Raw genomic sequence first — 9,196 nt, 5'->3', positions numbered from 1 at the left:
CACCGGCGAAGTTTTCACCAACTCTCAAGGTGAGAAAGGACAATGCACGGTACCGAAGAGTCTAGCAATGGCGGAAAGGTAAACGTGCGTATAATCCATGGACTCAACATTAGTCAAAAGAACTCATATGCTTATTGCAAAAATTTAGAAGTCCTCAAAAATCAAGCACTACGCGCATGCTCCTAGGGGGATAGATTGGTAGGAAAAGACCATCGCTCGTCCCCGACCGCCACTCATAAGGATGCACAAGCCAGGTACACTTCATGTTTCAAATTTGTTACACAACTTTAACCATACATGCATGCTACGGGACTTGCTAACTTCAACACAAGAATTATTTAAATTCAAAATCACCCAACTAGCATGACTTTAATATCACTACCTCCCTATCTCATAACAATTATCAAGTATCAAATTGATCATAGCATCCAATTCACTTCCTATGATAGTTTTTATTATACCCAACTTGGATGCCTACCATTCTAGGACCAATTTTATAACCATAGCAAATACCATGCTGTTCTAAAATACTCTCAAAATAATATAAGTGAAGCATGAGAGACTAGCAATTTCTACAAAAATAAGTCACCGCCGTGCTCTAAAAGATATAAGTGAAGTACTAGAGCAAAAACTATCAAGCTCAAAAGATATAAGTGAAGCACATAGAGTATTCTAGCAAATTCTAATCAAGTAGGATTCTCCCAAAAGGTGTGTACAGCAAGGATGATTATGTAAACTAAAAACCAAAGACTAAAATAATACACGACGCTCCAAGAAAAACACATATCATGTGGCGAATAAAAATATAGCTCCAAGTAAAGTCACCAATGAACGAAGACGAAAGAGGGGATGCCTTCCCGGGGCATCCCCAAGCTCAGGCTTTTGGCTATTCTTGAATATATTGGGGTGACATGTGCATCCACAATCTTAGGCTTTTGCCACTCCTTATTCCATAGTCCATCAAAGCTTTACCCAAAACTTGAAAACTTCACAACACAAAACTCAACAGGAAATCTTATAAGCTCCGTTAGTGAAAGAAAACAAAACCACCACATAAGGTACTGTAATGAACTCATTCTTTATTTATTTTGGTGTTAAACCTACTGTATTCCAACTTCTATATGGTTTATAAACTATTTTACTAGCCATAGATGCATCAAAATAAGCTAACAACACACGAAAAACAGAATCTGTCAAAAACAGAACAGTCTGTAGCAATCTGTAACTAACGCAAACTTCTGGAACTCTAAAAATCCTACCAAAATATGAAGTCCTATAAAATTTGTCTATTGATCATAAGAAAAAATAATCAACGCAAAAGAACGTTTCTGTGATTGAACAAAACTAAATTCGTGCGTGCAAAGTTTCTGTTTTTCAGCAGAATCAAATCAACTATCATCATAGGTTACCCTATAGGTTCTACTTGGCACAAACACTAATTAAAAGATAAAAACACATCTAAACAGAAGGTAGATGCAAGATTTATTACTAAACAGGAATAAAAACAAAAAACACAAATAAAATTGGGTTGCCTCCCAACTAGCGTTATCGTTTAACGCCCCTAGCTAGGCATAAAAGCAAAGATAGATCTAAGTAGTGCCATCTTTCGCACTAAATTCATAAGTAGCTCGCATGATAGATTCATAAGGTAATTTTACTTTCTTTCTTGGAAAGTGCTCCATGCCTTTCTTTAATGGTAATTGGAATCTATTATTCCCTTCCTTCATATCAATAATCGCGCCAATCGTTTTAAGGAAAGGTCTACCAAGAATAATAGGGCAAGAAAGATTGCAATCTATATCAAGAACGACAAAATCTACGGGCACCAAATTTATATTTGCAACAATGAGAACATCATTGATCCTTCCCATTGGCTTTTTAATGGTGGAATCCGCAAGGTGCAAATTTAAAGAGCAATCATCAAGATCATGGAAACCTAGAATATCACATAAAGTTTTCGGAATCGTGGAAACACTAGCACCCAAATCACACAAAGCAAAACACTCATGATCTTTAATTCTAATCTTTATAGTAGGTTCCCACTCATCATTAAGTTTTCTAGGTATAGAAACTTCCAAATTAAGTTTTTCATCATAAAATTGCATCAAGGCATCAACGATATGTTTGGTAACAGCTTTATTTTAACTATAAGCATGAGGAGAATTAACAACGGATTGCAACAAGGAAATACAACCTTCTAAAGAACAATTATCATAATCAAATTCCTTGAAATCAGAGATAGTGGGTTCAATACTATTTAAAGTCATGACCTCTCCAATCCCACTTTTACCAAATTTAGCATCAAGATCTAAAAACTCCGAATTCTTGGGACGCCTTCTAGGTAAAGTTGACTCATCTTCAATCCCATAATTATCAAGATTCATATTGCAAAACAAAGATCTAATAGGGGGCACATCAATAACTTTAAGATCTTCATCATTATTTTCATGGAAACTAGAAGAACACGCCTTTACAAAGCTATCTTTCTTAGCACGCAATCTAGTGATTCTTTCCTTGCACTCATCAATGGACTCATTGATATCATGCTTAGGAGGAGAAGATCTAAGTTTAAGAGAATCAACATCAAGCGAAAGTCTATCAACGTTCCTAGCCAAATCATCAACTTTGAGCAATTTTTCTTCAAGCAAAGCATTAAAATTCTTTTGAGAAATCATAAATTCTTTCACACTATTCTCAAAATCAGAGGGAATCTTATTAAAATTACCATAAGAATTATTGTAGGAATTTCCATAATTATTAGAGGAATTACTACGGAACGGTCTAGCGTTAAAGTTTCCTGTATAAGCATTGTTACCGAAGCTATTCCTACCAACAAAATTCACATCCATAGATTCATTATTATTCTCAATCAAAGTAGACAAAGGCATATAATTGGGATCAAGAGGAGTATTTTTAGTAGCAAACAATTTCATAAGTTCATCCATCTTTCCACTCAAAACATTGATTTCTTCTATAGCATGCACCTTTTTACTAGAAGATCTTTCGGTGTGCCATTGAGAATAATTAGCCATAATATTATCAAGAAGTTTTGTAGCATCTCCTAACATGATTTCCATAAACGTGCCTCCCGCGGCCGAATCTAAGAGATTTCTAGAAGCAAAGTTCAAACCGGCATAAAAATTTTGTATGATCATCCATAAATTCAGACCATGAGTAGGGCAACTGTGAATCATCAATTTCATTCTTTCCCAAGATTGGGCAACATGCTCATGATCAAGTTGTTTAAAATTCATAATGTCGTTCCTAAGAGTGATGATCTTAGCGGGAGGAAAATACTTAGAGATAAAAGCATCTTTGCACTTGTTCCAAGAATCAATACTATTTTTAGGCAAAGACGAAAACCAAACTTTAGCACGATCTTTCAGTGAAAACGGAAATAACTTCAATTTAACAATATCATTATCAGTATCTTTCTTCTTTTGCATATCCAACAAATCAACAAAGTTGTTTAGATGAGTAGCGGCATCTTCACTAGGAAGGCCGGCGAATTGATCTTTCATAACAAGATTCAGCAAAGCAGTATTGATTTCACAAGACTCAACATCATTAAGAGGAGCAATCGGAGTACTAAGGAAATCATTATTATTGGTATTCGAGAAATCACACAATTTGGTATTATCTTGCGCCAAGGCAACAAGTAATCCAACACACAAGCAAACAAAAAAAGGCAAGCGAAAAGAGAGGAGATTGGGAAAGAGAGGGCGAATAAAACGGCAAGGGTGAAGTGGAGGAGAGGAAAACGAGAGGCAAATGGCAAATAATGTAAATCCGAGCGAGATGGGTTTGTGATGGGTAATTGGTATGTCTTGACTTGAGAGAAGACCTCCCCGGCAACGGCGCCTTTAATCCTTCTTGCTACGTCTTGAGCTTGCGTTGTTTTTCCTTGAGGAGGAAAGGGTGATGCAGCAATAGTAGGTAAGTATTTCCCTCAGCTTTTTAGAACCAAGGTATCAATCTAGTAGGAGGCTCCTCAAAAGTCCCACGCACCTACACAAACAAACAAAGAACTCGCAACCAACGCAATAAAGGGGTTGTCAATCCCTTCACGGCCACTTGCGAAAGTGAGATCTGATAGAGATAGTATGATAAGATAAATATATTTTTGGTATTATATAATATAGATGCAAAAAGTAAAGATGCAAATAAAAGTAGATTGAAAGCAAATATGATAAAAGATAGACTCGGGGGCCATAGGTTTCACTAGAGGCTTCTCTCAAGATAGCATAAGTATTACGATGGGTGAACAAATTACTATCGAGCAATTGATAGAAAAGGGAATAATAATGAGATTATCTAGGCATGATCATGTATATAGGCATCACGTTCGCAACAAGTAGACCGACTCCTGCCTGCATCTAGTACTATTACTCCACACATCGACCGACTCCTGCCTGCATCTAGAGTATTAAGTTCATAAAGAACAGAGTAGCGCATTAAGCAAGATGACATGATGTAGAGGGATAAACTCATGCAATATGATATAAACCCCATCTTTTTTTCCTCGATGGCAACAATACAATACATGCCTTGCAACCCTTTTTGTCACTGGGTAAGGACACCGCAAGATTGAACCCAAAGCTAAGCACTTCTCCCATGGCAAGAAAGATCAATCTAGTAGGCCAAACCAAACTGATAATTCGAAGAGACTTGCAAAGATAACTCAATCATACATAAAAGAATTCAGAGGAGATTCAAATATTATTCATAGATAAACTTGATCATAAACCCACAATTCATCGGATCTCGACAAACACACCGCAAAAAGAGTTTACATCGAATAGATCTCCACAAGAGAGGGGGAGAACATTGTATTGAGATCCAAAAAGAGAGAAGAAGCCATCTAGCTAATAACTATGGACCCGAAGGTCTGTGGTAAACTACTCACAACTCATCGGAGGGGCTATGGTGTTGATGTAGAAGCCCTCCATGCTCGATTCCCCCTCCAGCGGAGCGCCGGCGAAGGCTCCAAGATGGGATCTCGCGGATACAGAAGGTTACGGCGGTGGAAATTGTGTTTCGTTGGCTCCCTGGATGTTTTCGGGGTACGTAGGCTTATATAGGAGGAATAAGTACGTAGGTGGCCGCCCGAGGAGCCCACAAGACAGGGGGTGCGCCCTGTAGGGGTGGGCGTGCCCTCCCATCTCGTGGCCACCTCGGCTGCTTCTTGACTTGCACTCCAAGTCCTCTGGATCACGTTCGTTCCAAAAATCACGCTCCCGAAGGTTTCATTCCATTTGGACTCCGTTTGATATTCCTTTTCTTCGAAATACTGAAATAGGCAAAAAAAACAATACGGGTTGGGCCTCCGGTTAGTAGGTTAGTCCCAAAAATGATATAAATGTGTAAAATAAAGCCCATAAACATCCAAAAGGGGGTAATATAATAGCATAGAACAATCAAAAATTATAGATACGTTGGAGACGTATCAGTGATCATCCGCCCGAGGACAAAGGCGCTTTGCTCCGGTGAAATTATCTCATCCAAAATGGGCCATAGCCGGTTAACCAGGCACTTAGATACTACCTTATAGATAATGTTGCAAAGACTGATAGGCCTAAACTACATGAGCCTCTCGGGATTCTCAACCTTGGGGATGAGAACAATGGAGGTGTTGTTCACCCCTTCCGGCATTATCCCGATCGAAAGAATTCCTTGACCCCCACGATCACATGTGTCCACATGCAAGACCGGTTTCTTTGAAAGAAGCTCGCAGGAAAACCATCCGGACCTAGCGCCTTCAACGGTCCAATCTGACAGAGCGCATCTACAATCTCCTTATCCGAGAACTCTGCACACAGACCATCATCATTTGATCAGTAACCTGCGTGTTCATTAAATTACTCACTGGATCCACACAAAGGGTACTATCCGCCTTGAACATATTAGAAAAATAGGATGTGACCGGCTCGGGCATAGCTAGATGGCTCCGATGTGTTGTGCCTATATCATCCACGAGTGATTCTATGCGGTTTTTTCAAGCGCTCCATACTGCTTTCCGGTGGAAGAATTTTGTGTTCCGGTCCCCTTTGCATAACCATGCAACACGAGACCGCTGCATCCAGAGCATCTCCTCCTGGTACAACAGTTCCTTCATCTTATCAGTAGCCTCCCGGATCTCCTTCCTATCTGCATTCATCGACATAAGCTCTTCCACACGTGAGCGAGACTTATTTATTTCTTTAATGACATTTCCAATTTTTTACGGCTCTAATCTTGCAGTTTCTTCATCATAGTGCCAAACCAGATGCTATATCCCCCAGGTTCAACATAGACCCCAAGTCAACCCAAGTATTCATTATTACCTCCAGGAGGGTCGAGTCTCTATCCCAGATTACCTCATACTGACGGAACCTCCTACCTGACACCAGTGGCTGGTCCTCCATGACACACCGAAGCAAAATAGCTAGGTGGTCTGAACTAGGCATCATGAAGTGTTCCACCTTGGCATGTGTAAAGATGCCATGCCAAGAATTTTTTTCAACAGCCCAGTCTAGTCTGACTTCAACATTCGCCCGTCATCAATGACGATTGTCATAAGTGCAAGGCAGCCCTGCAAAACCAAGGTCACCCAATCCACAAACTTCCAGAGCATCACAAGAATCAATCATCTGACCTGCCGGCCACGGTGATTCGGAGAAGTGTTTGAAGCTCCACATAGCCTTGTTGAAGTCTCCGACCACCACCCACGGCATGTCGGTTTGGCGGTGGAGATCCCGGAGGATGGACCACATGCGATGTCGGTCCTCCATCCGCAGTTCTCCATAGATGCAGGTAAGCCGCCAAGGTGGCTCCCCCGTCGCAGCACTCACATAGGCATCAGTATATCGTTCATTCATATCTTTTACATCAAGTTGTACCGATTCATGCTAGAAAAGAGCTAAGCCACCACTAAGACCATTGTTGTTGACTGCTTCGAAACCACTTAGACCTAAGCGAGATCGATATCTTTTCATCCTATCTTTCCTTTGCCTAGTTTCACAAAGAAATACAATAGTAGGAGAATGAACCCGCACCAAGCTCACAAGATCCTGTATTGTACGAGAATTTCCACACCCTCGGCAATTCCAGCTTAGAAGATTCAAGTTGCTAACATGGTTTTCCAAAATTTCTGTTCGAGGCACTTGTGTCGCCGGTGGCGCTGGCGGCGCCGGCATCGGAGATCGTCGGATGTCTCTCGGGACTGCAATAGTCGAGGCCCTCAAGGGTGACTCCTGCCCCATCGCCTCCTCAGCATACAGGCTGGACGGCTTCAGGCGGGAGGCTTCCTCAATGGATGCCCCTTGTTCACCCCCACCGCCAGCAAGGATCACTAGGATAGTCGCTGGGCCAGCCCTCATGTGAGTTGAGCGATATTGCAGCCAGACTTTTGCTTGCATCGCTGCTCCAAACCCGGCGAATAGACGGAGCAGCAACATATACGCATTGTGGATGGCATCCACACACGAAGCAAAGGCCAGCCTTGCTGGCGATGGTAGCCAGTGGCAGCGGCAGTGGTGGAGGCGTGGTGTTTTCGCGCCTCCTCCAAACCCTATTTTCCATATGACAATAATTCATTATAAAGATTCCAGGTTTATTTCAAAAAAAGGGAGGTTACCGATGAGGTAACTTTGGTGGCTTGGAAGCACGCCAAGTGGTGCGCTCAATCGCTGCTAGGTGTTGTGTGCTAGCACTCCCTCTAGGTATGTTTTTTATATGCGTTTTTGCGTTTTAGATGAGTTTATTTTGGTATTCTTGGGTTCTTGGTTTTCGCTTGAGTTTTCTAGTTTTTCAATAATTTTTATTTTGCCTGGCAAAAAAATTTATGCTTCCACGAGAAATAAAGATTTGCTTCGTGCTTCCACGGGAGCACAGTTGTACTTCTCGAAAAAGGGAAGTCCATGCTTCCACATAAACACATATTTACTTCCTGAGAAGCACGCATGTGCTTCCCAAAAAAATAATGTGCTTCCTTGAGAAGCACATAGTTGCTTCTTTGCTTCTCATGGAAGCATAAATTTGTTTCCGCCAGAAGCATGAAAAAGGAAAAAGATATATACTTCAATAAGAAGCGCATATTTACTTCTCGTGGAAACATAGATTTGCTTCCGCGAGAAGCACTTCAAAAAAAATTATGCTTCCACAAGAAGCATAGATTTGTTTTCATGAGAAATACAGTTGTGCTTCTACGAGAAAAAAAAACACAATCTGTGCTCCAAAAAATGTGAAACCCGCAACCTTGTTCTCGGGTTTTCATTTTCCCTTTTTTGTGCTAACCGGTTTTCTTTGGGTTTTGATTTTTTATTTGGTTTTAAATGTTTTTTTCTTTTTTCTTGATTTTTTTTTGTTTTCGTGAAGAAAAAAGTTCGTTGAAACCTTAACATGGGATCTAGTTTTGAAGATCCCAGTGTGAGAAATTGAACAGTGAAACGGTTCGGTACTTGGACGCACAGTTCAAGAGATAAAACATTCTCAATAAATGAATCTACAAAGAAAAAGGAAAAGTCTCAAGTTGTGACAAGCGGCTCACATGCAGTGCGCCATTTCTCAAACAGAGAAAGTGGAGGGGGGGTAATCTTTGCAAGGGGTACTCCTTAACTAGTGGTTTCAGCATACTAGTTGTTCGCATTTTTTCCTACGATACGGTTTCCACCAAATTTGTCTGATTCTTTTTCCTTTTTCTTTTTCCCTTTCTCTTTTTCTTTCTTCTATTTTCATGCTATTGAAAATATTCAAGGTTAATCTCAAATATTCAATGTATAAGTAGAAAAACACTCAACATTATCCCCTGGTTTCAGCTTGTATTTTATTTCTTGAGTTGGGTTGGGTCAGGCCTTATCTTGTTTTGTATTTTGCGACCCTTGCAGTTGCATTTCTAGTAGTAGATATGCAATTGCCCCTCCCAACAACACATGGTCAGTTGCCATCTAGGGATTGCATTCGAATCTAATAGATATACTTGAAGTACACGTCAAGTCTTCGGCTAAGGCAGATTGAAGGCCTTCGAAGTCTATCCTCCTTGATGGGCTGGTGGTCCCGCCCATGTGCTAGACCAGCTGGCTGGGACCCCCTAATCCATGACACCATCACGCATGGAGCGAGAGCTGTCATCCCCACTCTGGCGGGTCAAGCAGAAGACAACATCCCCCCACCCCCTCCCCCGCGCGCAAACACGACATCCACATCGGAGGATGCGTCA

Source organism: Triticum dicoccoides, chromosome 1B (genome assembly GCF_002162155.2).
Source record: "Triticum dicoccoides isolate Atlit2015 ecotype Zavitan chromosome 1B, WEW_v2.0, whole genome shotgun sequence".
Lineage (NCBI taxonomy): Eukaryota > Viridiplantae > Streptophyta > Magnoliopsida > Poales > Poaceae > Triticum > Triticum dicoccoides.
Note: the sequence above shows the minus strand (reverse complement) of the source record.